The sequence below is a fragment of the Coenobita brevimanus genome, chromosome 86, assembly GCF_032717465.1.
Source record: "Coenobita brevimanus isolate Jiangsu-jjx chromosome 86, ASM3271746v2, whole genome shotgun sequence".
NCBI lineage: Eukaryota > Metazoa > Arthropoda > Malacostraca > Decapoda > Coenobitidae > Coenobita > Coenobita brevimanus.
The window spans coordinates 26,491,400-26,519,120 of NC_137039.1; the positions used below are offsets into that span (position 1 = coordinate 26,491,400).

Below are 27,721 nucleotides of genomic sequence, written 5' to 3' on the forward strand. Positions count from 1 at the left end.
CTTCCTTCCTCCCTTCCTTTCTTCCCTGGTTCCTCCCTCTATCATTCTTCTTCCCTCCCCTCCTTCCTCTTCTCTCCAATAACGTATTTTATTATTTTATTCAATTAATCCCCTAAGCTATTTAATATAACATAGGAGAGAGATTTTTTTTTTTCCGGAAATGGAGGGGGTAAGAATATATCCCATTTCTTTTATATACCGAAATAAAACCATTTTATGAAATCATTTTTTTTCCCAAACTCTCTTAAAAATCATCACAAAAAATATCACAGGAAAAAACTTCTTATATTAACATCGGGGAAAAGTCAGATAATTACGGTAAGTTCGCTATTACATATTAAAAATTTATTACAACAGAGGAAATGTGGATAAGCTAATTTGAGAGATAAGAGATAAGGTATTTTTGATTATTCTAAAGGCAGTTAAAATTCACACCTCCGTACTTAATCTTATAGTTCTGAGAGAGAGAGAGAGAGAGAGAGAGAGAGAGAGAGTACTGCATCAATGGAAGAAAAAGGCACAGTCACACATTTTACACGGGGTGCAAACAAGGCAGTCACCCACTTTAGCCTGGGTGTAAACAAAGCAGCCACCCAATTTCCACTAGGTGTAAACAAGGCACAGTCACTCACTTTACATTGGGTGTTAACAAGGTATACTCACCCAATTTATATTAGGTGTAAACAAGACAGTCACCCAATTTACACTGGGCGTAAAATTATCAGTGTGCATAAACAAAGTGGAATTGGGCTGCCATGACAACTGACTTTTCCTTCATCAGAGAGAGAGAGAGAGAGAGAGAGAGAGAGAGAGAGAGAGAGAGAGAATTGGAAAAGCGAGAGAAAAGTTAGAGAGAGGAAGGAAGGTTGAGAAAGAGAGAGGCAAGGTTCCCCACTCCTTATTAATCTAATTCTGCTTTACAAAGGTTGATGCATGTGGGAGGTGAGAGAGAGAGAGAGAGAGAGAGAGAGCGGCTACACCCACATATAAAGCCTGTCATCCATATCCGAGGACACTTACACCTACACCTACACTCACAGCATCCAACAGCCACACCCACACCTACACACACACACACACTTACACATACGTTCCTGTTTACATACATAGCCTAGTCACACGTGCTAACTCTGATAATTGTATACTAAGACGTTTTACTTATTTACTTTCTTACTTACAAATTTACACACACACACACACACACAGCAAATAACTACCTATGCTCATCTTTATACCTGTGCACCGGCCAACACGCATATACAGTGTTCTTTAATCCACACCCACACCTTCCTACACCCACACTCAAACATCCACATCCACACCCACAATCAAATACCCACCCACTCTATCACCCGCACCCACACTAACAACCCACATCTGCATCCACACCCACACCCAAACTCACACCCACACTCGCAGCCTAAGACTACCTCCGGATACTAACAGACAAGCCATCAGTACAACTTTTCTCTCTCTCTCTCTCTCTCTCTCTTCCATTTTACCACTGACTACAAACAATTTTCAACTCCTTCTATCTCATGATTTGTTGTTTATTAATTCACACTTGCAAATCAACAGAAGATATTTTTCGACCTGTTATCGACGTATTATTATTATTATTATTATTATTATTATTATTATTATTATTATTATCATCATCATCATCATCATCATCATCTTCCTTATCCTCCTCCACATCATTACCATCATCATCATCATCATCCTAATCCTTATTATCATCATCATTATCATCATCATCATTTGGTTCGCCTCTGTCTTCCTCCTCTTCCTCTCATCACCATCTTCTAATTCGTCTTCCTCCTCCTCCTACACATCATCATCATCATCATTTCCTCCTCCTCGCTCATCACCTCCATCTCCTCCTCCTACGTCCAATTTTCCTCTCATTTTCACTCCCTTCAAGACATGTGTCCATAATCTCCCATACTCTCTCTCTCTCTCTCTCTCTCTCCACATTGTTCTTTTCTCAACCAATCTCATTGTCCTTTGGTTTATCTATATATCAATCCACACACACACACACACACACACACACACACACACACACACACACACACACACACACATACACAAACACACACACACACACACACACACGAAAACAAGCAAGTAAAAAAACACTCACATAATAACACACAAACACAATCCAACACACACACACACACACACACACACACACACACACACACACACACACACACACACACACACAGACTAAAACTCTCTCTGTGCCTGAGGTGAGGTGAGTCAGGTGAAGGTCGAGGCAGGTGGCTGAACAGGTGCCTGTGTTTACTGTCTGACTCACGGTGTGTGTGTGTGTGTGTGTGTGTGTGTGTGTGTGTGTAAATGGACGGATAGTGGATTACCAAAAGGAAAATAGGATTGCTAAGGAAGAGAGAGAGAGAGAGAGAGAGAGAGAGAGAGAGAGAGAGAGAGAGAGAGAGAGAGAGAGAGAGAGAATGGAATGTTCACACAAGATCGGTTACTCGGTTGATACTCGTAAATACTAATGGGGAGGAATGCTTGGTAGCCTCCCCCCCCCTCTCTCTCTCTCTCTTAGTGCCGGCACTCCCTCCCGCTTTACCTTCCAGAAAAAAAAATTCTCTCTCTCTCTCAGCTGCAGGAGATACATTTACTGTTGTCTTCATTAACCTTCTCTCTCTCTCTCTCTCATTGTCGACACTCCCTCCCGCTTTACCTTGCAGAAAAAATATTCTCTCTCTCTCTCTCTCTTTCTTTCTCTCTCTCTCTCTCTCTCTCTCTCTCTCTCTCTCTCTCTCTCTCTCTCTCTCTCTCTCTCTCTCTCTCTCTCTCTCAGCTGCAGGAGCTACATTTACTGTTGACTTCAATAATCTTCTCTCTCTCTCTCTCTCTCTCTCTCTCTCTCTCTCTCTCTCTCTCTCTCTCTCTCTCTCTCTCTCTCCCTCTCTCTCTCTCCATCTCTCTCTCTCTCTCAGCCTTCTATAATTAGGGTCAAACATGCTATTATCATTACGGCTGACCCACCTAGTAACAGTCATATTTCTGTATATCTATGTAACACGCACACACCCACTTGTATACTCACACGCATGAATACATAATGGTCCGCTGCCTGACTGCCTTTGTGTGTGTGTGTGTGTGTGTGTGTGTGTGTGTGTGTGTGTGTGTGTGTGTGTGTGTGTGTGTGTGTGTGTGTGAGAAAGAGGGACCTGTGTATGACTGCTAGTGTCTATTGTATATGTTTCTGTATGTGTATGCCTGTGTGTATATACGTACTGTATATATGAATGTATGTATGTATGTATGTATGGCATGTATGTATGTATGGCATGTGTGTGTGTATGTATGTATGTGTGTAAGTATGTATGTATGTATGTATGTACGTGTGTGTGTGTGTGTGTGTGTGTGTGTGTGTGTGTGTGTGTGTGTGTGTGTGTAAAGCGATCCCTCAACAACCACAATACACACCAGGCGGTAGTCAGGCAGGCAGGGTAGGCATGGGTGGGGAAGGCAGGGGGAAGACAGTGTTAGGCAAGGAGAGGCAGGGTATGAAAGAGTGAGGCAAGAGTGAGAGAGAAAGGAGAGGCAGGGCAGGCAGGAAGAGGAAAAGGGGAGGCAGGAATGACGTAGAGGTGAGGTAGTGTGAGGGAAGGTAAGGCGAGGAGAGGCAGAAGTAAGGCAGTGTGAGGTAAGGAAAGACAGGGCAGGCAGGGAAACTTAAAGGGGAGGCAGACACAGGAAGGCATGAACAGGCAAAGGTGAGGCAGAGGTGTAGCGGGGTAAGGCAGGGAGAAGCCGGAGGAGGCATGGCAGGTAGGAGAAACAAAGAGAGAGAGAGAGAGAGAGAGAGAGAGAGAATTATCCACACGGTTTCAACTCTCAACCAGTACGGAGCTGCAATTACCGATAACACAATAGTCTAATTACAAGGAAGACCATTTTCACCCATATGGCCTTAAGTAATTGTACCTCCATAACGAAATTTAATGCATAACGATAAGACCTTTTTTAAGACTCAAAATTATACGTCGAAAAACACAATATGCTGGGTTTATTTTGGATTCATTTTTATTTATTATTTATTATTATTTATTTTGGTGTCTCAGGGAGTGCATAACCTTGTATAACTGTAAATTTTAAGGGGGTTAAACAGCGGCCTCATCAGGAAGAGCAATTAGTGTGGGTATTATTGCGTGGTGAGGCGTGTTGACATTCTTGTGTGTGTGTGTGTGTGTGTGTGTGTAAAAAGCTTGCGTGTGTATCTGTAACAAGCTTGTGTGCGTATGTGTCTAGCTTACGTGTACATGTGTAACTAACTTGCCTGTGTATTTATAACAAGCTTGCGTGTGTAAATGTGTCTATTTTAGGAGCGTGTGTATTGGGGTGCGTATGTCTGCGTGTATATAAAAAAAGTATACTCACTGTCCCTGACACATACATTAACACATACATAACGCCTCGCCTTGGTACATTTCACCTTCCTATACGCCATTGCATAGTCAAGATGTATATAAGGATGATATAATGCTTTAAAAATTGCGTATGAATTCAGTATGATGTCATAGTTGTGGTCACCGTAACAAGACGGATCTGTTAAAGGATATTGGAGGTTGTAAAGGGGGGATGGTGTGTGTGTGTGTGTGTGTGTGTGTGTGTGTGTGTGTGTGTGTGTGTGTGTGTGTGTGTGTGAGAGAGAGAGAGAGAGAGAGAGAGGGGGGGAGGGGAGTGGTATAAGTTAGTTATGCTCATGCGTAGGTACCTAGGAGGAGGAGGAGGAGGATTAAGACGAAGAAGACAGTCGAAGAAGACTAGGACAAAGGAGACGAAGACAAATAAGGCAAAGAATAGGAAGGCAAAGGAGGAAGATGGGTAAAGGATATATATATATATATATATATATATATATATATATATATATATATATATACTACGATTGTGTGCACCGAAGAACAAGACCAGAAAAAAGACCAACCATTTAAGTGAATATAAAAGAAACACACACACACACACACACACACACACACACACAATACAAAAACTTCGCTTTATTCTCCTGCGCAGATCTCTGTCCCAGCTGGGGGCTCGAGAGAGAGAGAGAAAAAAAAGGAGAAAAAAAATGTACACAGTGCAAACAGGAGTGAATCCCTATGACGTAAGTTGTAAACCACGCCCCTTCTCAAATTTACAAGGGGAAGATTATTATTATTATTATTATTCTTTACGCAGCCAAGCCCATGTTTGGAAAATATAAACAGGACACAAACTAATCCAAGCTAACTTTTCTTCTCGGAACTATAGGGAGGAGAAAAGTGTGAATACAAGTAAAAAATAAATATACTGAATTGAAGTGTGAACCCGCAACTCAACTAGATAATTCCTGCGCCCTTTCTCAAATTTAAAAAGAGGAAATTAATATAAAAACATTCTATAATAGATGATGGAAGAGAAAATTGTGAATAAACGTAAAACAAAAAAAGTGCAACTCCTGTGACCCAATTGGCTGATTCCCGTCCATTCTCAAATATAAAAAAAAAGAGAAAATTATTATAAAAACTTCCCATAATAATTCTTTTCCAAATTAGAACACACAAAACAAAATAATATCCTGTAGTCAATTTTTCCTTTCGTCATACGTAAACACACACACACACACACACACACACACACACACACACACACACACACACACACACGTATACACACACACACACACACACACACACACACACACACACACACACACGGACTAAACAAATTGAAGATGATTTTTCTCTCGTAACTATACTTAAAGGAATGAAAAATAAATAGCATCAAAAGCACGAGTGGCATAAGCTTCGTTGCACCTGCTCCTAAGTGATTTATTTTACAGATTACACCTTAGTATTCCCTTGTATTTATACCCATTTGATATCGACATAATTTGCGAGAATAATACTGACGTGCAGTGTGCAGAATAAATCGCTTAGGAAGAGGTGTTACATGATCGAACGGACTAAAAATACATGTTAGCGATCCTAAAAAGAAAGAAAAGTAAATTTTCCTCCTGATCTCTCTCTCTCTCTCTCTCTCTCTCTCTCTCTCTCGTGTGTGTGTGTGTGTGTGTGTGTGTGTGTGTGTGTGTGTGTGTGTGTGTGTGTGTGTGTGTGTGTGTGTGTGTGTGTGTGTGTGTGTGTGTGTGTGTGTGTGTGTGTGTGTGTGTGTGTGTGTGTAACTTTCAGGACGATTTGTTTTTCCTCCTTGGAACGCCTTCGTTAAGTTTTTACAGAACACCTTAAATTCCGCCACATGATGGGCAAAGTAACCGTGGAAAAGAAAACATCAAACAAGTGCACAGGGCATGTGGCACAAGGGTATACAAAGCTGCCTATGTTCTCTGACACAATGGCACATCCCCCTCCCTCCATACCTAACCCTTACCTTTACTTGGCAGGTAAGACTAATGATGGGAAGGTGAGGCTGCTTGTAAGGCAATACCCCACCCACCCTGCCTACCCCCAACCACCCTGCACACTCAATCATATATCAAATATTCTTTTCACTCTAAATTGGTTTATAATTGATATCTCACTCTGTTTCTCTGCAACAAAACCGCCCTCTCTCCCACCCTACTCCACCACAACATATATACTATTTTTATTCTAACTTGGCCTAAAATTATCCTCTCTCCACTCTACCCCACTACAACACATATCATACTTCTTTTACTCTGGCTTGGCCTAAAACTGCCATCTCATTATCGTCAACGCTGAGATGAAACTACACATTGAAACGAAATTACGATGCTAGTCACGAAGAAGTCCTATGAAAAGATGTAGAGCCGTGGCACTGTCTTATAGTAAAATTGGGCCAGCTACGTGAAATAATAATAATAATAATAATAATAATAATAATAAATAAACAAATAAATAAATAAAGCTACAACAGGACGAAAATCTGGGTCAAGTTAAGGTGAAAGAACTACAGTCAGTATCTCCCATCACCCATCCTATTTCGCAGCATATCTTCCTGAGCGAGTTATTTTGCCCATTACAGCCCAATATCCTCCTGTGTGTTATTGATCTAAAGGATGTCAATAGTACGTAGAATAAATCGCAAAGGAAGAGGTGCTACGGAGCCTCCTGTACGACAAAACAGTAAGACCCTTTTCACTACTCTCTCTGTTAACCTTTGTCCTTCCTATCTCCAGACGATTTTGCTCAGCTTGGGTCTCTCTCTCTCTCTCTCTCCAGTGATGTTTTGCCCCCACACCCTCTCACAGTCACGTACTAAAACCATGCCCCCATAAACAAAACATCTGCTATGACTCCAGCTATGAACCGGACTTCTGCTATGGGTGACGTCATTTTAGTCCTCACTGAAACCTAACCCAGTACTACGACTCAGGCTATAAACCGGATTCCTGCTATGACTACTAATATGAATGACGTCATGCTCCTCCTCAACCATGTCCCCATCGATGACAACTCCTGCTATTTTTGCTTTTGACATCATAACTATCTCCTTTAACCCATTTGCGTCCAGAGTCCTCAGTGTAGGACGGAGCTGGGCAATTTCAAAAGTTAAAAAAGGGGTGAACCCGGGGATAAGGACCTATGAGCTTCGCGACTATGAACCGATAGGCAGAGGCGGTACGTCTAGAACCCTTCCAGCACAGTCTCTCACACAAGAACCATGGGAGATAATGGGCTAAGTCTGAACAATAGCCCCGCTCATGGTCCTGATGACGTCATAGGGAAGAATCTGAAAGAATGAAGGAAGGAGGAAATAGAAGAGGAAAGAAGCGGTCGAGGATGGGGAAGGTGGGATGGTTAGAGGAAGAAACTAGGAAACACAGAAGGAGATGAAGGGGGGGAGAAGAGCAAGAGGGGAGGGAGATAAAGTGAGGGAGGAAGAAGAGAGAACACAGAGAAGAGGGAGAGGAGAAAGGGAAGATGAACAAGAAGGGAGAAAGGAGATTAAGAGGGGAGGAAGAACAGGAAGAAAGGAGAGGAAGGGGAGAAAAAGGAAAGGTAGGGAGGAAACAGACAAGCCACCGTACATGTATCACTATACTCCGAGCCAGTGAACTTGACAGCTAAGTCACGCCCCCTCCTGACGGTTGCCTCTGACTGGGTAATGTGATTTACGTTTTCATTGCTGGCACAGGGATCCACGTCACATATTGTTTATATCGTAAATTTTTTTAAAAGAATGGTGAGTCATCATCATCATCACCATATACTAATCATCATCATCATCATATACTAATCAACAATATCATCATCATCATCATATACTAATCAACAACATCATCATCATCATCATCATCATAACCTCTTCTTTTAACCTGAAGTTGAGGCAAGTAGGATAAAGAAAACAAGAAAGAGAAAACACAAAATAGGAAAAACTATCACCAGGTCTTCAGTGAAATTGGCCGGACACTTACTCACTCACCCTTCAAGCCCCTGGAATCCTGATCTAAGTCGTCTAAATCATCTGAACATATTCGGCCGTTTATACAGTATTTTTCTTCCAGAGTCAAATTAAGTGCCAATCCCTTGTTGTTTGATCCCTTGCATATGATTCGTCCAACCAGCTCGATTCCCTGTCAGTCCCTATCCTCATAAACTTCGAAGTATGGTATGAAAAGTCTGAAAAAATCGCTATTCCCGTGGTTGAGAGAGAGAGAGAGAGAGAGAGAGAGAGAGAGAGAGAGAGAGAGAGAGAGGACATTCAGCACTGTGACGTTTTTACTTGGTTTACACTTGGTAGTTGAGGTAATGTTGGTAGTTGTGGTAGTGCTGCTGGTTGTGGTCATCCTGGTAGCTGTGGTAGTTTTGGTACTTGTGGTAGTGTTGGTAGCTGTGGTAGTATTAGCAGATGTAGTAGTACTGGAAGTTGTGGTAATGCTAGTAGTTGTGATAGCGATGGCTGTCGTTGTATTGTTGGTAAATGTAGTAGTGTTGGTAGTTATGGAAGTGCTGGTGGTAATGTTAGTAGCTGTGGTAATTGTGGTGGTGAGTACAGTATTACATGCAAGCAAACTCACACAGTATCGTATCTCAAGACCTTCTCATTCCCCCACTCAGGCACTAAATTTACTGCTCCCACTGTCATGCGAGAGAGAGAGAGAGAGAGAGAGAGAGAGAGAGAGAGAGAGAGAGACTATATTTCATTTGATTTTTTCCTCCTGTCATTTTCCTCTCTCATTTTTCATTCTCTCATCGTTCATCTTCTCTCCCTCTCTCCATCACCTTCCCTCTCACTTTTACCTCCTCTCTCCTTACTTCAATTTACTTAATTTATAGTCTGCCTCCCTGACTCACTCGCTCACTTTGGCTCATTTTCTCTCTCTCTCTCTCTCTCTCTCTCTCTCTCTCTCCCATTTTATACCCCCTTTCCCTATCCTTCCTCCCTCCCTCCCCCCCCTCTCTCTCTCTCTCCCATTTTATTCCCCCTACCCTATCCTTCCTCCCTCCCTCCCCCCCTCTCCCTCTCTCTCTCTCTCTCCACTGCCACCTTGATGTACGACACACACACCTGCCACACAACACAAACAACACAAACAACAACAACAACAACAGTACCCTACTTAACCCCTTCACTTCCATGACGTATTATAATTTGTTTTTATCTGAGGGAACTGGGTCACTCGCTAAGCCTTATTTATGAGGTAGGAATGAGTCTCCTTGGTTACTAGTCAAATTCATTCTCCAGCCTGACTACGTTTGCCTACCAACTGAGCTGAAAAAAGGGTTAGGGAGGGGAGAGAGAGAGAGAGAGAGGGTTATCAGCTGAATAAAATCGTCTTCTGTTAACGTGAATAGAACACTTACGATCGTATTCTCGTCGGGCAAGGCAGCTCCCTAGCACCTATCCCTCAGCGATTTATTTTTGGACATGGGTGGCCACTATCCTTTTACACGTTATCTGTGCAAAGTAGGGCGATATTGGAAGGATTTATGTAGGGCAGAATAGGACAGTAAGGTGTAATAAGCAAAATAAATCCCTTAGGAAATAGTGTCAGGTAACTTTAGAGATGTCCCGACCACGAGAATGTAAACGAGGCGGGATTAACGACCACACCGCGACATTCTTCGATAATCGCTGCTCACGTGTCCACTACGCCTTCTTACACACGTTGACCATGGCCAGGGTTGGGTTAGGTAAGGCTGGGCTGGGTTGGGTTGAATTGGGTTGGGTTGGGTTGGTTTTGTTTGGGTTGAATTGGCCTGAATTTTGTTAGGTCGGGCTGGGTTTGGTTTGGTTTGGTTGGAGTGAATTGGGTTACGCTGACCTGGCTTGAGCTGGGTTGGGTTAGGTTGGGATAGATTGGATTGCGTTAGGTTAGGCTAGCATGGTTTAGGATGTGGGCTGTCTTAGGTTAGGTTGAGTTGGATTGGCTTGGGCTAGGCTGGGTTGGTTTGGTTTGGCTGAGCTGAACTGGGTTGGGTTGGACTGGATTTTGTTAGGTTAGGTTTGGGTTGGGTTGGTTTGGTTTGGTTTGACTGAGTTATGGTGAGTTCGCTTGAGCTGAGTTGGGCTGGGTGGAGATCGATTGAGTTGGGCTGTATTAGGTTAGGCTGGATTAGGTTGTGGGCTGTGTTAGATTAGGTTAGGTTGAACTGGGTTAGGTTAGGTTAGGTTAGGTTGGGTTGGGTTAGACTGGGTTGGGTTGGGTTGAGTTAAATTCTAGACGACATAGGAGGCTTTGTAGCACCCCCTCCTTGGCGATTTATTTTCCACGTTACACCTTAACATTCTCGCCTGTTATTTATACCAGTGATTAAGTTTCCAGCAACAGAATTAAACGTTGATATTAAAAGTTATTCGGAATTAAATTTTGGGGACTTCACCGACTTTGGAATTCTACGGCTTCCACACGCCTGGTTTCACTGTGGCGTTTGTACTCGTTGTCTGGGAATAAATAAATGAGTAAATAAATAAATACATAAATAAATCACGTTCTCGGGCTGACGGGGTTAAAACGTCATGGGGTTCAAGACGATAAACCCTCTTCAGTTCGGTGACGTATTTTAAAGTTCTTACGATTTCAAGACGATTTTTCTTCTTTCTTTTTCTGATTTTTTTTTTTTAAATAAGATACATAGGCCTATTTGGACTGGGAGGGGGGAGATGGAGACTGAGTTACCCCATTCACCACTAGATGTCCTTCCCAAAGTTAAACCAAAAAAATCGTCCGGTGGTATGAAGAATAAAGTAAAAAAAAAAATGGCATTAAAGAGTAAGGGTTTATGCTTAGGGGTTGGCTCTAGTAGTAAAGGAGTCCGGTTAAGGAAGCTCCCTAACGCCCCTTTCTAAGCGATTTATGTTGCTTCATTATACATTCCCATCCTTTTCTGTGTTGCGTAAATCATTTCAGTATCGTCATACTCTTCATAAAAAAAGATACGAAATTATATTAGCACGATCCAAAAGTAAATCGCAAAGGATGAGATGTTAGGGAGCTACATGGACTTGCAGGATCCAAAACTAAATTGCCTGGGAAAAGGTGTTAGGGAATTATAGCAATTAGGGAGATAAAAAAAAAATAAATAGCTAAAGAAGAGGTGTTAGGGTGCTTCCTTAACTGACGAGAATACGAGCCCATGATTTACATTGCTGGGACTATTTGTCAACCCGTGTCACCATTAATTACAGTTAATTAATTACAGGTACCACAGGCCTAAATGACAATGTAACACCATCAATTAAGAGGTCATCTGAAAGCAGTCAGAGAACACATACCTTCGCCGACACCAATAATTTTAGATTTACTGCAATACTTCCTCTTTCCCAGCATACGAATAGCTTTACGGTCTAACGTAGTTTATTAATTCTACGGTCGTCGTCTGCCCTGTTACACCGTCTCAGTGTGCATACCTTTGCCAACCCCAATAAAATTTATGATTTCTTCCTGCATCCAGATACAGATCCACCTCCAACTCTGTTCAACTCTTTCCTGACCCACTGCACACCTATCCACTATATATCATTAAAATCAGGTAACTTTTTGAGATATCGTGTACACAAACAAACAGATACTGGTGAATATATAACCCCGTCCAACTTTGAGGTAATTAATCCCTTAAGTGAGGTAATTGTTTAATCTCGTTCTTGCAGTCATCAATATTTAGGTTAAGAGAGAGAAAGAGACTCATGTAAGCTGCTTAAGTTTTTTTTTTTTTTAAACCGGCACTGCGTAAAATAATACATAAGAGAGCAGCAACATGCCTTAGTGAAAAATAATCTAGTAAAGACGTGTAGAAAATCGTGCTCAGCAATTTATTCTGGATATTACACCTTTAACACCCTTTGCGTGGTAATTGTATCGCTTTAAATATCGACATAGTTTGTATCAATAACATACAAAAAGATACTGAGGTAGCTGAAAAAATCGCTGGAGAAGTGGTGTTGCGAAATCCTTAAACCCACTTGGAATGTGAGTCTATGAAACCTTCTGTCACATCACGTCAATCCATTTCACCGTCACTCAACCCTTACCACACTTTTTGACAGCACACTTGAGAGAGAGAGAGAGAGAGAGAGAGAGAGAGAGAGAGAGAGAGAGAGAGAGAGAGAGAGAGAGAGTCAAGGCTACTGCTATTAAAAAATCACCAATGTAGCTGTCATGATAATTAAAACAATTAAAACGGGAGAGAGAGAGAGAGAGAGAGAGAGAGAGAGAGAGTAATGTATTGGGGTAGTGTTTGTTATCAGTTGAATGTCTGATGTGTGTGAGGAGGGATTGTGAATGAGAGATTACTTATCACGTCAAGGTTGTTTAATCTTCACCTGTTCTCCTTCCTTCCATCCATCTATCCATCTACATCCCCTTCTTACCCTCACCATCCATCCATCCATCCATCTCTTCACAACCATCCCTCCTGCTATCCACCCATTCATCCATCAATCCATTCTCCATTCTTCTTCCATTCCATCCAATATTTCCCCCTCTCCATCCATCCTTGCAGCCCTTCAGCTACTGTTTTCCTTCTCCCCTCCCCTCCAGAATCCCTCCCTCCCTCCTTCTCTCTCTTTCCCTCCACGACCACCCCTTCCCACCCCCTTTTCCCTTCTCTCCACGACACATCCTTCCTTATTTCCTTCCGATACTTCACTATATCTCCGTCTCCCCACCACCATTCCTTCCTTCCTTCCTTCCTCCAGATATCCATTTTCTTTCTCGCCTTCATTTCCTCCTTTCTTCTTTCTTTAGCCTTGATGCCTCCTATTCATCCTCTTCCCTCAATCCCCCACTCTTTCTCCCTTTCCTCCATCTAAATACCACATTCTTTCTCTCCCCTCCAATCTCTTTCCCTCTCTCCGTCTCTCCCTCCCTCCAATCTCCTTTCCTCCATTCAGTATCCCATTCCTTACCTCCCTTTCGAACTCCTAATCTTTGTTTCCCTCTCCACCGCAATCCTTTTTTCATCTCTCCTTCCCTCCACCGCCCTTCCCTCATCCTTCCTTTCTCCACCACCCATCATTCATCTCTTCTACATCCTTCCTCAGCAACAAATGGCACCCTTTGACCCAGCACTATGCGACGCAGGTAACTACTGTACATTTAAGGCGGCATAGAAGATACCGTAGTGCATCTTCCTTAGTGTTTATTTTGCATATTTCACTTTAACACTGTCTAGCAAGTTACTTAACTGGCTTAATACCGGCGAAGTTTGCACCAGTAACCTATAAAAAATTGTGTGGAACTTAAAAACCAACGAAGTTCCCACCGCATTTTTTCAATATATAGTCACTGGGGTTCAAAAAGAGATATAGGAACTGGCAGAAAGCAATGTGAAGAATAAATCGCTAAGGGAAAAGTGTAACGCAATCTCTAAATCCACCCAGAATAAGACTTCCACGGGAGCGAAGAAGTGGCACACGTGTACCCGAAGAACAACAACAATCCCGGTGTTGCCAAATGTAGCTCGGGGATGTTGCCAGTTATATGACGCAACACCCTGCTTGAAATAACCCTCCCAAGACGGATAAATTGGCCTCTAAATACTAGGGTTAAGGATTTAGATTTCTATGGCCAATTTTGGAGTGCCTATCGCTCCATTCTGGTCTCATGTTTTCCTTCTTTTATTTGAAATTCACCCCCCCCCTTGGCTTGAAATAACCTTCCAAAGAGACAGATTCGTTGGCTTGTAGATGGTGGGGTTGAGGATTTAGATTTCTGGGGATGGGGATTTTATTTTTCTAGGGCCAATTTTAGTGCCTATCGTTTAATTCTTGGGCTGTGTTCATTAACTTTTTTTTAGCCTAATTTGTGAAAGTTATGCTGCTGTTACCGGTACTACTACTACTACTCAACTACTACTATTCTTCTACTACCACTACTCTAGCTACTTCCAAACAAGTTTCCTCAAAATTAGAAAGGCCTCTCCTACTGATGTGGATACTGAAAACTGTATCTAACCCCTCCAGTTCGAAGTCCCCCTCAAGCTGAATAAACTCCCAGGTGGTAGCATGAATAAAATGAAAAAAAAACAATCGTCCCGGGATCGAGGGGGTTAAATAACACACCTACGCTGGCCAGATGCAAGATCTGAGGAACAAGGAAGTTGCAAATATCGACTGATTTTTTTTTCTTAATCAGCAGAAATCGCGTTTAAAATTATCGCGGGAAACATAGCTTTGACATATTAAGTAATAATTTTCATTGTATCAGCAGAAATCACGCTTAAAATAGATAAAAATGTGAAAATTCTATCTATCTATCCATCTACCAATAACGATACGCCATAACCCTATAAGAGATGGCCTTTTGTCTTTGAGTTGGCTGTTTTACGGTGAGGGGCACTAACCCTCTGCCGGGCTTAATTTGCTCTTCTGCAGTCCACCATCCTCCTTTCTGGGGGACAGGGAAGTAGTGGAGGGATATTTATGTGGCCAGGTACTCGAGCCGCCTGGTTACTCTTTTTAGCAGGAGTAAAAAATATATATTAAATAAAAATACGTCATCGGACTGAAGAGGCTAATGTTCACGCCTGCATGCCTTCACACGTAAACATTCCACCAAAAATGTAAACATCCCGCGTACGCACACATACACCTGCTCTTGCGTACATACTTGCACATGCACACAACCATACACATGCTCATAACTGCACAGGCTACTTGCACATCCACACACACATACGCATGGTCCTGTGTTACTTGCATATAAACACGCACACACGGTTATACGTTCATATCTACACATGCACACATACTCATGGTCTTACGTACATACTTGCACATACACATACAGTACTGGCTTATCTTCATCAAGTATACATCTCACGTACGCACAAGATTCTCTCTCTCTCTCTCTCTCTCTCTCTCTCTCTCTCTCAGTTTAGAAAGCTGATAAAGTAGTGACAAGACTAAAAATACAATGCCCCATCTCTCTCTCTCTCTCTCTCTCTCTCTCTCTCTCTCTTTGACAAGAATATGGGACGAAGGAAAAAATAAACTTAATAATAATTCAACTTTAACAACAACAATAACAGCAATAATAATAATAATAATAATAATAATAATAATAATAATAACAGCAACACTAATAACAATAGTAATAATAATAATAATAATAATAATAATAATGACGAGAAAAACTAATAAATAAATGAGATGACAACCCCGTCAGTCCGAGCACGTTGAGTACACCTGGCCATTACCTGGGCTGATAGGGTTAGAGATCTTTGCCAAGTGGAAGTAAACGCACTATAAAAGAATTTAAGAAGACAATATTAAGTGATAAGAGGTGGATAGGGGTTGAAAGGGTCTGGGATCTTTTGCCAGGTTAGAAAAAAAGCACTATAGAAGTTTAAGACTGAATGATTGACTGATGATTGAGACTGATTAACTTACGGCAGACTAACTACCTCATTGACTGACTGACTGAGTAACTGACTGATTAATGGCTAATTGACTGACTGACTGGTGACTGACTGACCAATTGCTTAACTGATGACTGACTGAGTGACTAACTGACTGATTAATTAACTGACTGACTAATAAAAAATCATGGCACCCTAACACCGACAGATTACATACAAAAAGGTAATTGCACCATAACACCGACTGATTACATTTAAAAGACCATTGCCCCATAACACGAGGGTCACTGCCAACACGCGTAAAGGCAGAGCAGGGATAAAACACGTGCAGGTTGGCCGGTAAATAATACGGAATCTCACGTGGCAGCATCTTGCCTTGGGGGACGGCTCAGTCGGCTGGTGTGGGCGCGATTGTGGCAGTGGGGGTAGGAAAGTGAGCCAGCGTAAAGGATAACACAAGAAATCCCACGACATACATACAGAGAGCAATATATATATAAATGAGAAATTAATTGATACAGGGTAAAGATAAAAATCATAGGTGACAGCAAGATAGCCTGCTGCAAGTACCGTGTCTTTATCCTGAAGAGGCCAGATAAGATTAGGGTAGCAACGGGGATAGGCTAGAGAGAGAGAGAGAGAGAGAGAGAGAGAGAGAGAGAGAGAGAGAGAGAGAGAGAGACAGTAGGGGGAAAAGTAAGACATGAAAAATATGGGTGCATTACTAGGACTGAAGAAAATTTTGTTTTCAAGAAGTAAAATATAAATCAATAATAAAAATTTTAATAGTAGTAATAATAATAATTATAATAATAATAATAATATAAAAATAAATAAACAGTTTACCATATATAATCTCAGGTTTTAACTCACTAATGATACTCTACGAGGCTACGGGAACTGCACTCCACGTTCCTCTCTCTCTCTCTCTCCTTTGCCAAGACCAGTATCCCTGATCAGTTTCAATGTGTCTGTCTGTCAGTCTGTTCGTTTCACATACATTCCCCTCAACGGAATTTTAACACCCTTAGACTATGTCCTATAATTACACACACACACACACACACGCTAACCACAACTACCACAGACATTAACATCACGACACCCAGATCTTTAACACCATTAACATCACATCACCACTATCACCACCACCACAACCACCACTATCCCCAACAGCAACCATCCCTACCACATCTGTACCCCTTCCCTATAACCACCATCACTGTCACCATCATAACCGCCACCATTTCACTAACACAACCACATAACCACCACCACAACCACAACCACAATCACCACCACCACCACTACCACCATCACCAAAACCACCATCACCATCACCACCACCATAGTCACCATCACTACAACCACTGTCACCATCACAATCACCACCAGTCACCATCACCACAACCACTGTCACCATCACATTCACCACCAGTCACCACCAAAATCAGGATCACCACTCACAGACCGTTATCACCATTCTCCTTAAGAACGCACTTTGAAACGTCCAAGATCAAGAACGGGAAAAAAAGTCAAATATATATTTCATAGTGCACGAAATACGAGCAAAATATATACATAAATATTCAAGTCCTGCAATTAAAAGACATCTAAGAAACATTAAGAAAAAAAAGTATGGTCACTAACTAATAATTTTGAGGAAGATGAGAAATGGTAAACGCAGAAGCATGTAAAAATGACACGAAGAGAGTGAAAGGTTCGTGAGAAAATACTAAAAAAGTATAGAAACCCACACATAATTTTGAAAGGAAAGGAAGAGTAAATACAGGAACAAGAGGAGGGACCGACCTGGGAAGGAGAGCGAGGAACGTCTACACACTTCGATGTCCGCACCGCAACTGAGCCTTTCGGTGTCTGCCCAGGCGGTTTTTGGCTTCGCGTGGGTTCAGTGATCTCAGTAAATAAACATGCATTTCCAGAACCATCCTCCGTCTTCGAGTTATCTCTGAGTGCGTGCCATTAGGAGAGCTGTGTTATCTCGCGTTGTTATCAATAGACTACCCCTGTTTGATGTTTTAACGCTAGAAAGTATTAAATTCATTCGCTGCTGACAGCATCGCGCGATTCCAGAAGGATCTCTCGCAATGATGTGATTCACTTGTGAAATATTCGTCGGCACCAGAAGTTTCCGTGCATTACCAGACACCTCCGTGTTTGTATAGTGCTTTATCAGACGTCTTGGTGCTTTACTAGTGCTTTATCAGGCGCCTTTGTGCGTTAATACTGTAGTGTTTTATCAGACGCATTTGTTCTCTATTAGCGCATTATCATGCATTTTTGTTCTTATTTGCGGTTTATCAGACGCCTTGGTGTTTTATTAGTTTTACCAGACACCTTTGTGATTTATTGGTGTTTTATCAGACTCCTTTGTACATTATTACTGCATTATCAGACGTCTTTGTGCTTTATTAATTTTATCAGATGACTTGTGCTTTATTAGTGCTCTATCAGCGTATGCCTCCGCCAACACCAATGAAATGTATGATTTACTGCTGTGATATCTCTGCTACAGGCCCCAACACTCAGGGGAATATCACCACTCAACAAGTAATATACACCATACAGCTATAACAATTTTTTTGTTTCACCAACTGTATCTTGTTGACCAAACCCCTTCTCTTCTCACCAACCACCCTATTGAAAAGAGAGAGAGAGAGAGACTGAAGAAGTGGTAGTCGAGGGACTCTCGGAAATGTCCCCTGCCAGGTCCAGATGGCAGTCATCCCTGCACTACTCGGTCCTGAAGAAAGTTGGCATTTGCGTCCTGACAGAAAACGTTGATAATGGGAGGGGTAGCTTGTTTAGAACTGGATAACATGAATCGAGAATGAACGGTAAATAAATGAGTGAATGAATAAATTAAATAAATAAACAAGGAAGAATCAGGCCAGGTTAATATCCATTAATGTACCCCAGTCTTCCTGTGCCCGCCCTCTAGATGTGAGAGCCAGGGTTCATATTTATAGGTTTTCTTATGCCTAAGTTGTGCATAAGATCGTTGATATATACACTTATTTTTAATCATACACCTGCCAAACAATCAAGGGTACAAGGAACTGATCTTCCCTTATTTCATGATATTTAACCTCATGGTCAGAGAATACGTTATACGTTAAGGCCTAACCCGCAACATCTCCAGCAAGTTTGGTTGAAATCGAATAAAGAATTTTCGTTATATCAAGGCTGGAACTATTCTCATGGCCCGCGTGAGAATAGATCCGGTCATAGTAAAACGAACCGCTTTACGCCGATTCTAACCAAATTTGGTAGATGGGTTAACGGCCGATCATAATGAGTTTTCCTAAGTTTGAGGAAAATAGGCAAACAATCAAGGGTGCAAGGCAATATGAAATTTGACAGTGATGGTAATAGTACACCAATCTGTAACGGATATTCCAACTATCAGCTCCTACACTAAGGTTAGAGCCGAAGAGAGAGATTTATGGTTTATGAGGGCACAGATAAGGAGGAGATGCGATGAAGACTCGCTTACAAGTACCGACTGAGGCCTAAATAGCATAGTTCTCCCTAAACTGACTCAGCCATAAAGAACGTTGGCATTAGTGTCTTGACAGAAAACGTTAATATCTTCAGGGGTTGCTCGTTTGGATCTGGATGAGATGACTCAGGGAAGAATGGTAAATAAATAAATAAATAAATAAAGCACTTGTCTATCGGGAAAACTGCATAACCCTTTCAGTCCGGTGACATATAATTTATTCTAGTTATTCATCAAGAGAATGATTTGGCAGATCTGGAGCTGGATCAGTCAGTTTTAGTCCCACTGGAAGACAGCACCATTTCCGAGGGAAACTGAGTGACAGCCAAAATTAACCTTTTCCCATGCTGATGAAATGTGAATGGTGAACGGGTGATTGCAGGAAGTGATGCATGTGAAAGTCGGTGTGTTGTATTGGCTAAGTTTGTGTGTATCAGAGCATGTTTCATCAGCAATACCGTCATAGTGAAAATATACGCAGGCACATGAGAGAATAATTACCAGCGCCCACTTTAAATGTCCGCCAGAGCATGGACTCGAACCCTAGATTTGGGAAACACGCAGAGTACGTTAATCGCTGATCCACGACAGCTCCATACACTGGCTAAATTGGTTTTGTACTTCGACGTAATGACGTTAGGAAAGTGTGTGGTCGCGTCGGAAAATTTGTAACGTATAGCACCTCGATCATTGCGATTTAACTTATTGTGTAACCTAGATGCACTTCATTATCACCTCGTATGTTATTGACAGAAGCTATACATCGATATCAGAGACTGTAAAAGTGTAATACAGGCAATACATCGCAAAGAAAAATGTGCTACGTAGTCTCTTATGCCTCATTAAATACGACCCTTAGTGGTGTGAGTTCGTGAGTTTTGAACATACCGCTAAAAGTTATAAATGGCGAGCCTTAGACGGAGTTGCCGGGCGTATAAATGATGGACATTTAAATTTCAGTGTTTGTTTTGGTCGGGGGGATTTAAATAGAGTAGCCGGGCGATTGAATGAGACTTTAATTTGTGTGCCTGTTTAAGCGGGATATTTAAATTGTCGCTGGGCGTTTGAATGGGGCACTTCAATAATTTTTTGCGCGTTTGCATGAAGGTTTAAAGTCACTGGGTGTTTATATATACGGAGAACTTTAATATATCTATGCGTGCTGGATTTGGATATTTAAATAGTTGTAGAATGGGTGAAGTGAATGAGGAAATTTAATAGCCTGTGTGTGTGTAATTCACCGGGTCGGTCAGGATCACTTGATGTTCGTGATCGTCAGCTTTTACCCTCCCGGAAGGGAGCTGAAAGCTCATATAGTCCGATCCAAGGGCAAGGCTGTGACCTTCACACACGTACACATCCGTCCCCTTGCTCAAGGGGGACAGTAACCACCCACTTCGTCAATGAAACTTTTCGCAACCTGAGCGAGGCGCGAACTCCCGTCTACCAGATGGCAAGCGAGAACGCTACCACTGAGCCAGCGAGCGGTGTGTTCTTACCTAATTGTTCTTTCCTAATTGTATCTTTACAGGAATGAGTCAAGCTCGTACTGTCCCGTGTCTTAAACCTAGGTCTAGGTCAAGAGAATTAATAAGGTCTCTCCACGCGCAGCTTATCCGTGACGTCAGCAGAAGTGAGAGAGAGAGAGAGAGAGAGAGAGAGAGAGAGAGAGAGAGAGAGAGAGGAGAGAGAGAGAGAATCCCACAAACTGCCAACATAAATATTAACACCGAATTTTTATCTAACTTTACAATATTTTTGGGTGCAAGGAAATTATATGAAAATGAATACAATAAGAATATGAAGTTCTCATTGGCCGAACATATAAGCCTAAGGATGAAAAGCTTGGATAAATGGGCAAAATATTTCTTCTAAACTTCCAATATTTTTTTGGCAACACTCATTCCCGTGAGACGACATTACAGGTGGATTTCCTTAATTACTAAACTTCCACGGTTAGCACCAACATGACTAAGTTCTAGTGTGCATCCTTGAATACTAGATTTTCATTTTATGATGTTGCTATTAATATATATATTTCTTATCTCTCTGATCAAAAGAATCTAGTCTGTCTCCAGTATCATGGGCCCCCTCATACTTCAGGTTTCTCTCATATGCAGTTGTTTTAGAGTGCTTGCTACATATGTAGGAATTGGCAGGAATAAAACAAGGATCTGTTTTTCTGCTGAACTTGACCCATTTATTTCTGATTTCCACATCCCTAGGAAATCTGTGGAAGCTTATATTAATGCCTTTAACCCGAGAAGTTCTGCACCCATTCGCTGCACAAAAAGTGGGCATTTTACCCCCCCAAAAAAAAAACTAATAAATAAATAAAAATAAAAAATAAATAAATAAAAATAAAAGAGACCCTCCCTCAATATTTCGCGAATTCACAGAAAACGGAGATCCTTCTTGGTGTATGGGTCAGTGGAGACTGATGAACTGACTTCACTCAGGGCTTTACCTGACACTTCTTGTGACGTCATGCGCACAAGGGGTGAAAACTGGTACCTCGATGGGCAGACCTTATTAATTCTCTTGACCTAGTCTTAAACCATATTTATCGTACATATCCTTAAATTTGTGAATTGTTTTGGCACACACTATTTCATTCGGTAGTGCATTCCATTGATCAATTGCTCTGTTTGGGAAACTGAATTTCCTTACGTCTTTATCACCTCTCTTCTTATGCAGTTTTTTGCAGTGTCCTCTTGCTGATGCTTCTTCATATGTTAAGTAATCATTTATGTCTATTTTCTCCTTTCCTGATATACACTTATATAGCATTATCATGTCACCTCTTTTCCTTCTCTCCTGTAGTGTTGGTAGATTCAGTTTATTTAGTCTTTCTTCGTAGCTTATGTCCCTTAAGCTTGGTATCCATCTTGTAGCGGCCCTTTGAACTTTTTCAATCTTGTCTATATGCTTTTTGAGATGAGGACTCCAGACTACTAATGCATATTCCAGGGCTGGTCTAATGAATGATGTTGTTATCCTTCTTAGCATGTCTTCATTTATGTATGTGAATGCTGTTCTCATATTTGCAAGCAGAGTATACATGTTCCGTACCTTCTCGCTGATGTGGTCAGCCGGAGATAGTCTGTTACAGATAATCACACCTAGGTCTTTCTCTCTTTCTGATGTGTATAGGGTTTTATTTCCTAACTTATAATCCCAATCAGGTCTTTTTCCACTTTTACCAAACTTGTTTACATGACACTTGTCCACATTGAATTCCATTTGCCATGTACTACTCCATTCATGAAGTTTATTTAATTCTTCTTGTAGCTCCCTACAAGAGTCTGTGCTAGTAATTCTCCTTTGTATTTTTGCATCATCTGCAAACATATTCAGATAGCTCTCATTTCCAGTGTTACTGTTTATATCATTTATGTACACTAAAAATATGATTGGTGCCAGCACCGAACCCTGTGGTATTCCACTAGTCACTTCTTTCCATGATGAGTAGTTTCCTCTTAGTACTGTCCTCATTTCTCTTTTTATGAGAAAGTCTTGCATCCAACAAAACAGTTTGCCTCGAATTCCTCCTTGATGATACAGTTTCCATAAAAGTCTTTGGTGTGGTACTGTGTCAAAAGCTTTCTTGAAATCTAAATAGATACTGTCCACCCATCCTTCCCTTTCCTGTATTGTATTTGTTACTCTGTCATAGTAGCTCAACAGATTAATAACACATGATTTTCCTTTTCTGAAACCAAACTGTCTTTCTGTCATCATACTGTGTTCTTCTAGATGATTTACCCAAGCTTTTCTTATAAGTTTTTCTAATACCTTGCTTACAACACTGGTCAGTGATACTGGTCGGTAGTTGAGAGGATTTTGTCTATTTCCTTTCTTGAATAATGGAACTATATTTGCTTTTTTCCAAATATCAGGTAGTTTCCCTTGACTCAAGGATTTCTTGAAAATTAAAAATAATGGTTTACTTAACTCCTTTGCACATTCTCGTAATACCCAACATGAAATTTCATCAGGACCACTTGCTTTTCCTCTGTCTAATCTACTTAACTCCTCCTGTATTACTTTTTCTGCTATTTGTATATCTGGTAGTATGTGTGGACATGCGTGTTCCACATAGTCCCTCTCAAAATTTTTTTCTTCTGTAAAAACTAATTGGAAATTCTTATTTAGTGCTTCACAAATATCTTTCTCTTGTGTATAAGTGATTCCCTTGTCCGTAATGGATTGTATTATATCTTTTACTTTGGTTTTGCTTCTGATATAGCTGTAAAACAGCTTTGGTTGATCACTACTTTTATTTATTATATCCTCCTCAAACTGTTTTTGGGTTTCCCTCTTTATTCTTGTATAGTCGTTTCTTGCCTGTTTGTAATTATTATACGCCCTTTCACTATTGTGTCTTCTGTATCTATTCCACAACAAATCTCTTCTTTCTTTTGATTTTTTACATTCTGTATTGAACCATTTCTGTATTTTCTTATCTGCTTCTTTGTGCTGTGGGATGTACTTCTGGACTCCTATTTCATAAAATTCACAAAATTTTTTATATACAGCATTTAAATCTTGTCCTCTAAGCTCATTTTCCCAATCAACTTCTAAGAAATACTTCTTTATGTCTTGATAATTTCCCTTCTTATGGTTTAGGCTCTTTTTGTAACTGTCATTGCTGTTTACTATGTCATATGCTATCCTGAAGTTATAATTTAGTACTGCATGATCGCTTTTGCCGAGTGGAGGGTGATATATTAAACTGTCAATGTCATTTTCTTGCCTAGTAAGTATTAGATCTAGCACTGAAGGTACATCAAGTCCTCTTTTTCTGGTGGTTTCCCTCACATGTTGCGTTAAGAAAAACTCTTGTACGAGATCCAGGAGCTTTTGGTCCCAACAGCTTTCTTGGCTATTTATATCTAGAGTATTCCAATTTATATTTGTATTGAAATCCCCAGTTAGTATAATTCTTTCCGATTTCTCTTCCATTTTATGTAGCAAGGATCTTATACTCTGAATTGTACTCTCTGCCAGATCCTCATATTCGTCTCTTTCCCATGTGTTTGATCTGGGTGGCATGTACAAATTGGCTACAATTACTTGACCTTCAGATGTGTCGATCTCTACTGCAATCAGTTCTACTTGTGATGGTATATCTAGGTTTATTTCTTTGACTTTTAGATTTTTCTTAGTTAATATTATAATTCCTCCTCCTTTTTTTAAATTTCTGTCTCTTCTCCATATATTGTATTCCTCTAAGTTTAGTATGTCATTGGATATCCTTGGTGTTAATTTTGTCTCAGGCATATTATTTGTGGTTCATTTTCTCTGACATAATCATTCATCTCTAGTAATTTAGATACCATTCCATCCACATTTGAGTACATCAACTTTATCATCTTGTTTATATACTTGTCATGACATGGTTCTACTACCTTCCTCCTTTTTCTTCCATCCTGTTTGTGTACCGCTTTCGTACCTGCAATCCTATTACTTTGTAAAAAAATTTCTTCTTGTCCTCTTCTGATCTTCCCTCATTTTTTGTTTTTGCTTCCTCCCTTTTCTCATTCAGTAATTCCAGTTCCTCTTGTGTTAGGCATCTTTTTATCCATACATTTTTGAACTCCTCTTTTTCCATAAGATTCTTTGCATTTTTTAGTATCTCTTCCACAGTGTTTACACTCTGGAAAGTCACCTTTAGAGGTCTTGTCTTGCTTTTCTCGTATTTCCCTAACCTCTAACCTTTTGTGTTCCTCTATGTCTTTACTACAGATTTCCTCTGATACTTCTTTCAGTAAGCTCATTACATTTGCCATCTCCTTTTTGTCGCTAGTGATCTTGTTTTTAACTTCTTCCTCTTCTATACCAGTGATTACTATTGATTTATTTATTTCTACTGAATCTCTGACTAACTTTGGATTGTTTTGGATTATTCTTTTCACTTCCTTTTTAATGCTTTTTTCCTCCACCCTTGTTTCTAAGTCTTTCTTTACTTTCACCATTTCAGCATACGTGGTTTCTACATCATTTTTGTAGCTTTGCACAGCTTCATTCACCTGTGTTATCTTCTCCTCAATATCACTGCTCTGGTCCATAAGACTGCTTGCTTGCCTAATTGTCTCTGTGTCATTTTTGAACTCTTCCATAACACTCTCGTGATTGACTACTGTACTTGCCATTTCACTCACTTTCTTCCTAAGCGTACTCAATTCCACTGTTAGTTCACTGATGGTTGTGTCTTTCTTATTGGCCTCCCTTCCTAGTTTTTCTATCTCTTCCTTTTGCAAGTGCATTTGCTTCTTTATTTCATCAATTTCATTTTTGAAAGCCATTTCTAGTTTGTGTACACGTTCGACCAGTCTATTGTGAGTCTCCACTTCAACCAGTTCTTGGTAGAAATCATCATTTTGCTTTTTACTTTTATCCCTTTTCTTTTCCAAATTTGTTTTACTAAAGTATGTATCCATTTTGTAATACTAAATGAACAGAGTATGTACTTACAGAGTATGTACGCTTTCCCCGTGTTGCTGTAGTATAAACAAACCCAGCTGACTCAACGCATCGTGGTTCTGTTCTGTTTGAACCAGTCTTATTTAAACTTATTATTTCTTTTCCTTTTAATAATGAAAAATCATTTAGTCTAACCTGGTACAGAGCTTGACTCATTCAAAGATACTTATTTAGGTAATGCCTCTGGCCGTGTTGGTCTGGTATGGAGCGCCGGTGACAGACGTCTACCTCCGACGATTCCCTCTGTGTGTGTGTGTGTGTGTGTGCTACTGATCACACACACACACACACACACACACACACACACACACACATATTCAGCACTAACTTGTTCCCATATTTTTTCCTTTCGTAGCCTGGCCGACGGCGTTCTGGAGGAGATCGAAGTATTTTGAAGCAACACTAAGCTTCCAGAAATGTGATTCTGTGGTCTGACTCGCCTTCTCTCAGCATTAGGTCGACGGGGAATACAAACGCCTTCGGAAATTTTGAGGAACTAGTTCATCAGACTGTAAAATATTGTCCCCCCTCCCCGCAAAAAATAAATCTATAATTCAAATAGGGAAATTACATCTGTAGGTTCTGAGAGTTTCAGTATAAGTTTTATCTATGGGGAAAATTAAGGTTTAAATCCGTTGCCTGTTGTCTTTTTCCGCTAGAAGACAAACATCTGTAAAATTCGTACAAAAAATTTGAGACGCACGAACGACTTGGGATGAGCGAGTCAGAGTGCACTGAACGACCAGGCTTCACTCTAGTTTCCAGCCCATCTGGGGAGGGGAGGAAAGAACACTTGAGCACTTCCCCAGCATCCCTGCTTGCCGTAAGAGGCGACGAAAAGGGGCCGTTTTGTCTCTAGTCTTTCCCTCCTTACTATCATCTTCTGCTCTTCTGTCCTACGTCTCTTCTTGATATTTCCATGTTTCTTCCTCCCATTAGTTTCCCTCTACTCCTGCAGTGCCATAGAGCCATCTTATGTCTTGATGCTAGTTCTTCATTATTCCTTCCTTCTAGTTGCCGGCAGTGTCTCATTCCAGCCGCTAAAATGACTCATTCTCGCCTCAGAAGCTCCGAAATTCATGATGATGTCCTGACAAATATTGATCTGGGGAACGTGTGGCATCTCCTACTGGGCACTTCCAATCGAGCTGGGAAAGGGTAAATGTTTTGAAGAAGGATTCCTTTTTTTTTAAATTAATTTATTTATTTTTAAGAAGCGCTGGTGCATTTTCATGTTCTTTTAGGCTAAGGAATGTCTACCAGTAGCTGTAAATTTAGACTGGGTACATATTAGATTACTTTGTTCAGCTATGTGTACTTATTTATCAGAGAGAGAGAGAGAGAGAGAGAGAGAGAGGGGCCATGCAACCCCACGCACGTCACAGTTACGGCCTCAACCATTTCAATTCTCCGACGGGTTTTTAGATAATATTTTCTATTGCTGCCAAACGATTTTATTCAGCCTAGGAAGAACCCGGAAGCAGTGGAGGGGTTGATGAAAGCCATATCCAACCCTTCCAGTTCGAACACTCCTTGCGTAATAAAATCAAGAGGTTGTAAGAATAAAAACGAGATGCATTTTCTCTTTTTTCCCCTCTTATGGTCGGAACTACTCTATTGTATTGCAGGTAACCCCGCACGATTTTATTCATCTGTGAGTCATAGAAGCCTGAGTGTTGAAGCTGTCGATGAGCACTCTCTCTCTCTCTCTCTCTCTCTCTTGCAAGGAAGTAGGAACCAAAGGCTAGATGTTCTTTTATTTTTGCTATGTCAAAGGTTTTATTTAACTAAGGTGCGACGTCCTTGGAGTAAAAAGGTTAAGGTCTATGATTCAAAGTGACATTGTGAGCTTCGTAGCACCTTTTTCACGGCGATTTATTACTTATATTACGCATTG

General features: G+C 40.8%; 1 protein-coding gene across 1 annotated transcript in view; it reads right to left on the minus strand.

Moving 5' to 3' along the window:
- Nucleotides 1-17,662, minus strand: part of LOC145410540 (tubulointerstitial nephritis antigen-like) — a 61,366-nt gene extending 43,704 nt beyond the window's left edge. Inside the window, exon 1 of the mRNA XM_080280657.1 lies at nucleotides 17,628-17,662. The gene's annotated coding sequence lies outside the window, so the exon portion shown is untranslated. The remainder of the gene's footprint in view (nucleotides 1-17,627) is intronic.
- Between the last annotated feature and the right edge of the window lie 10,059 nt (nucleotides 17,663-27,721).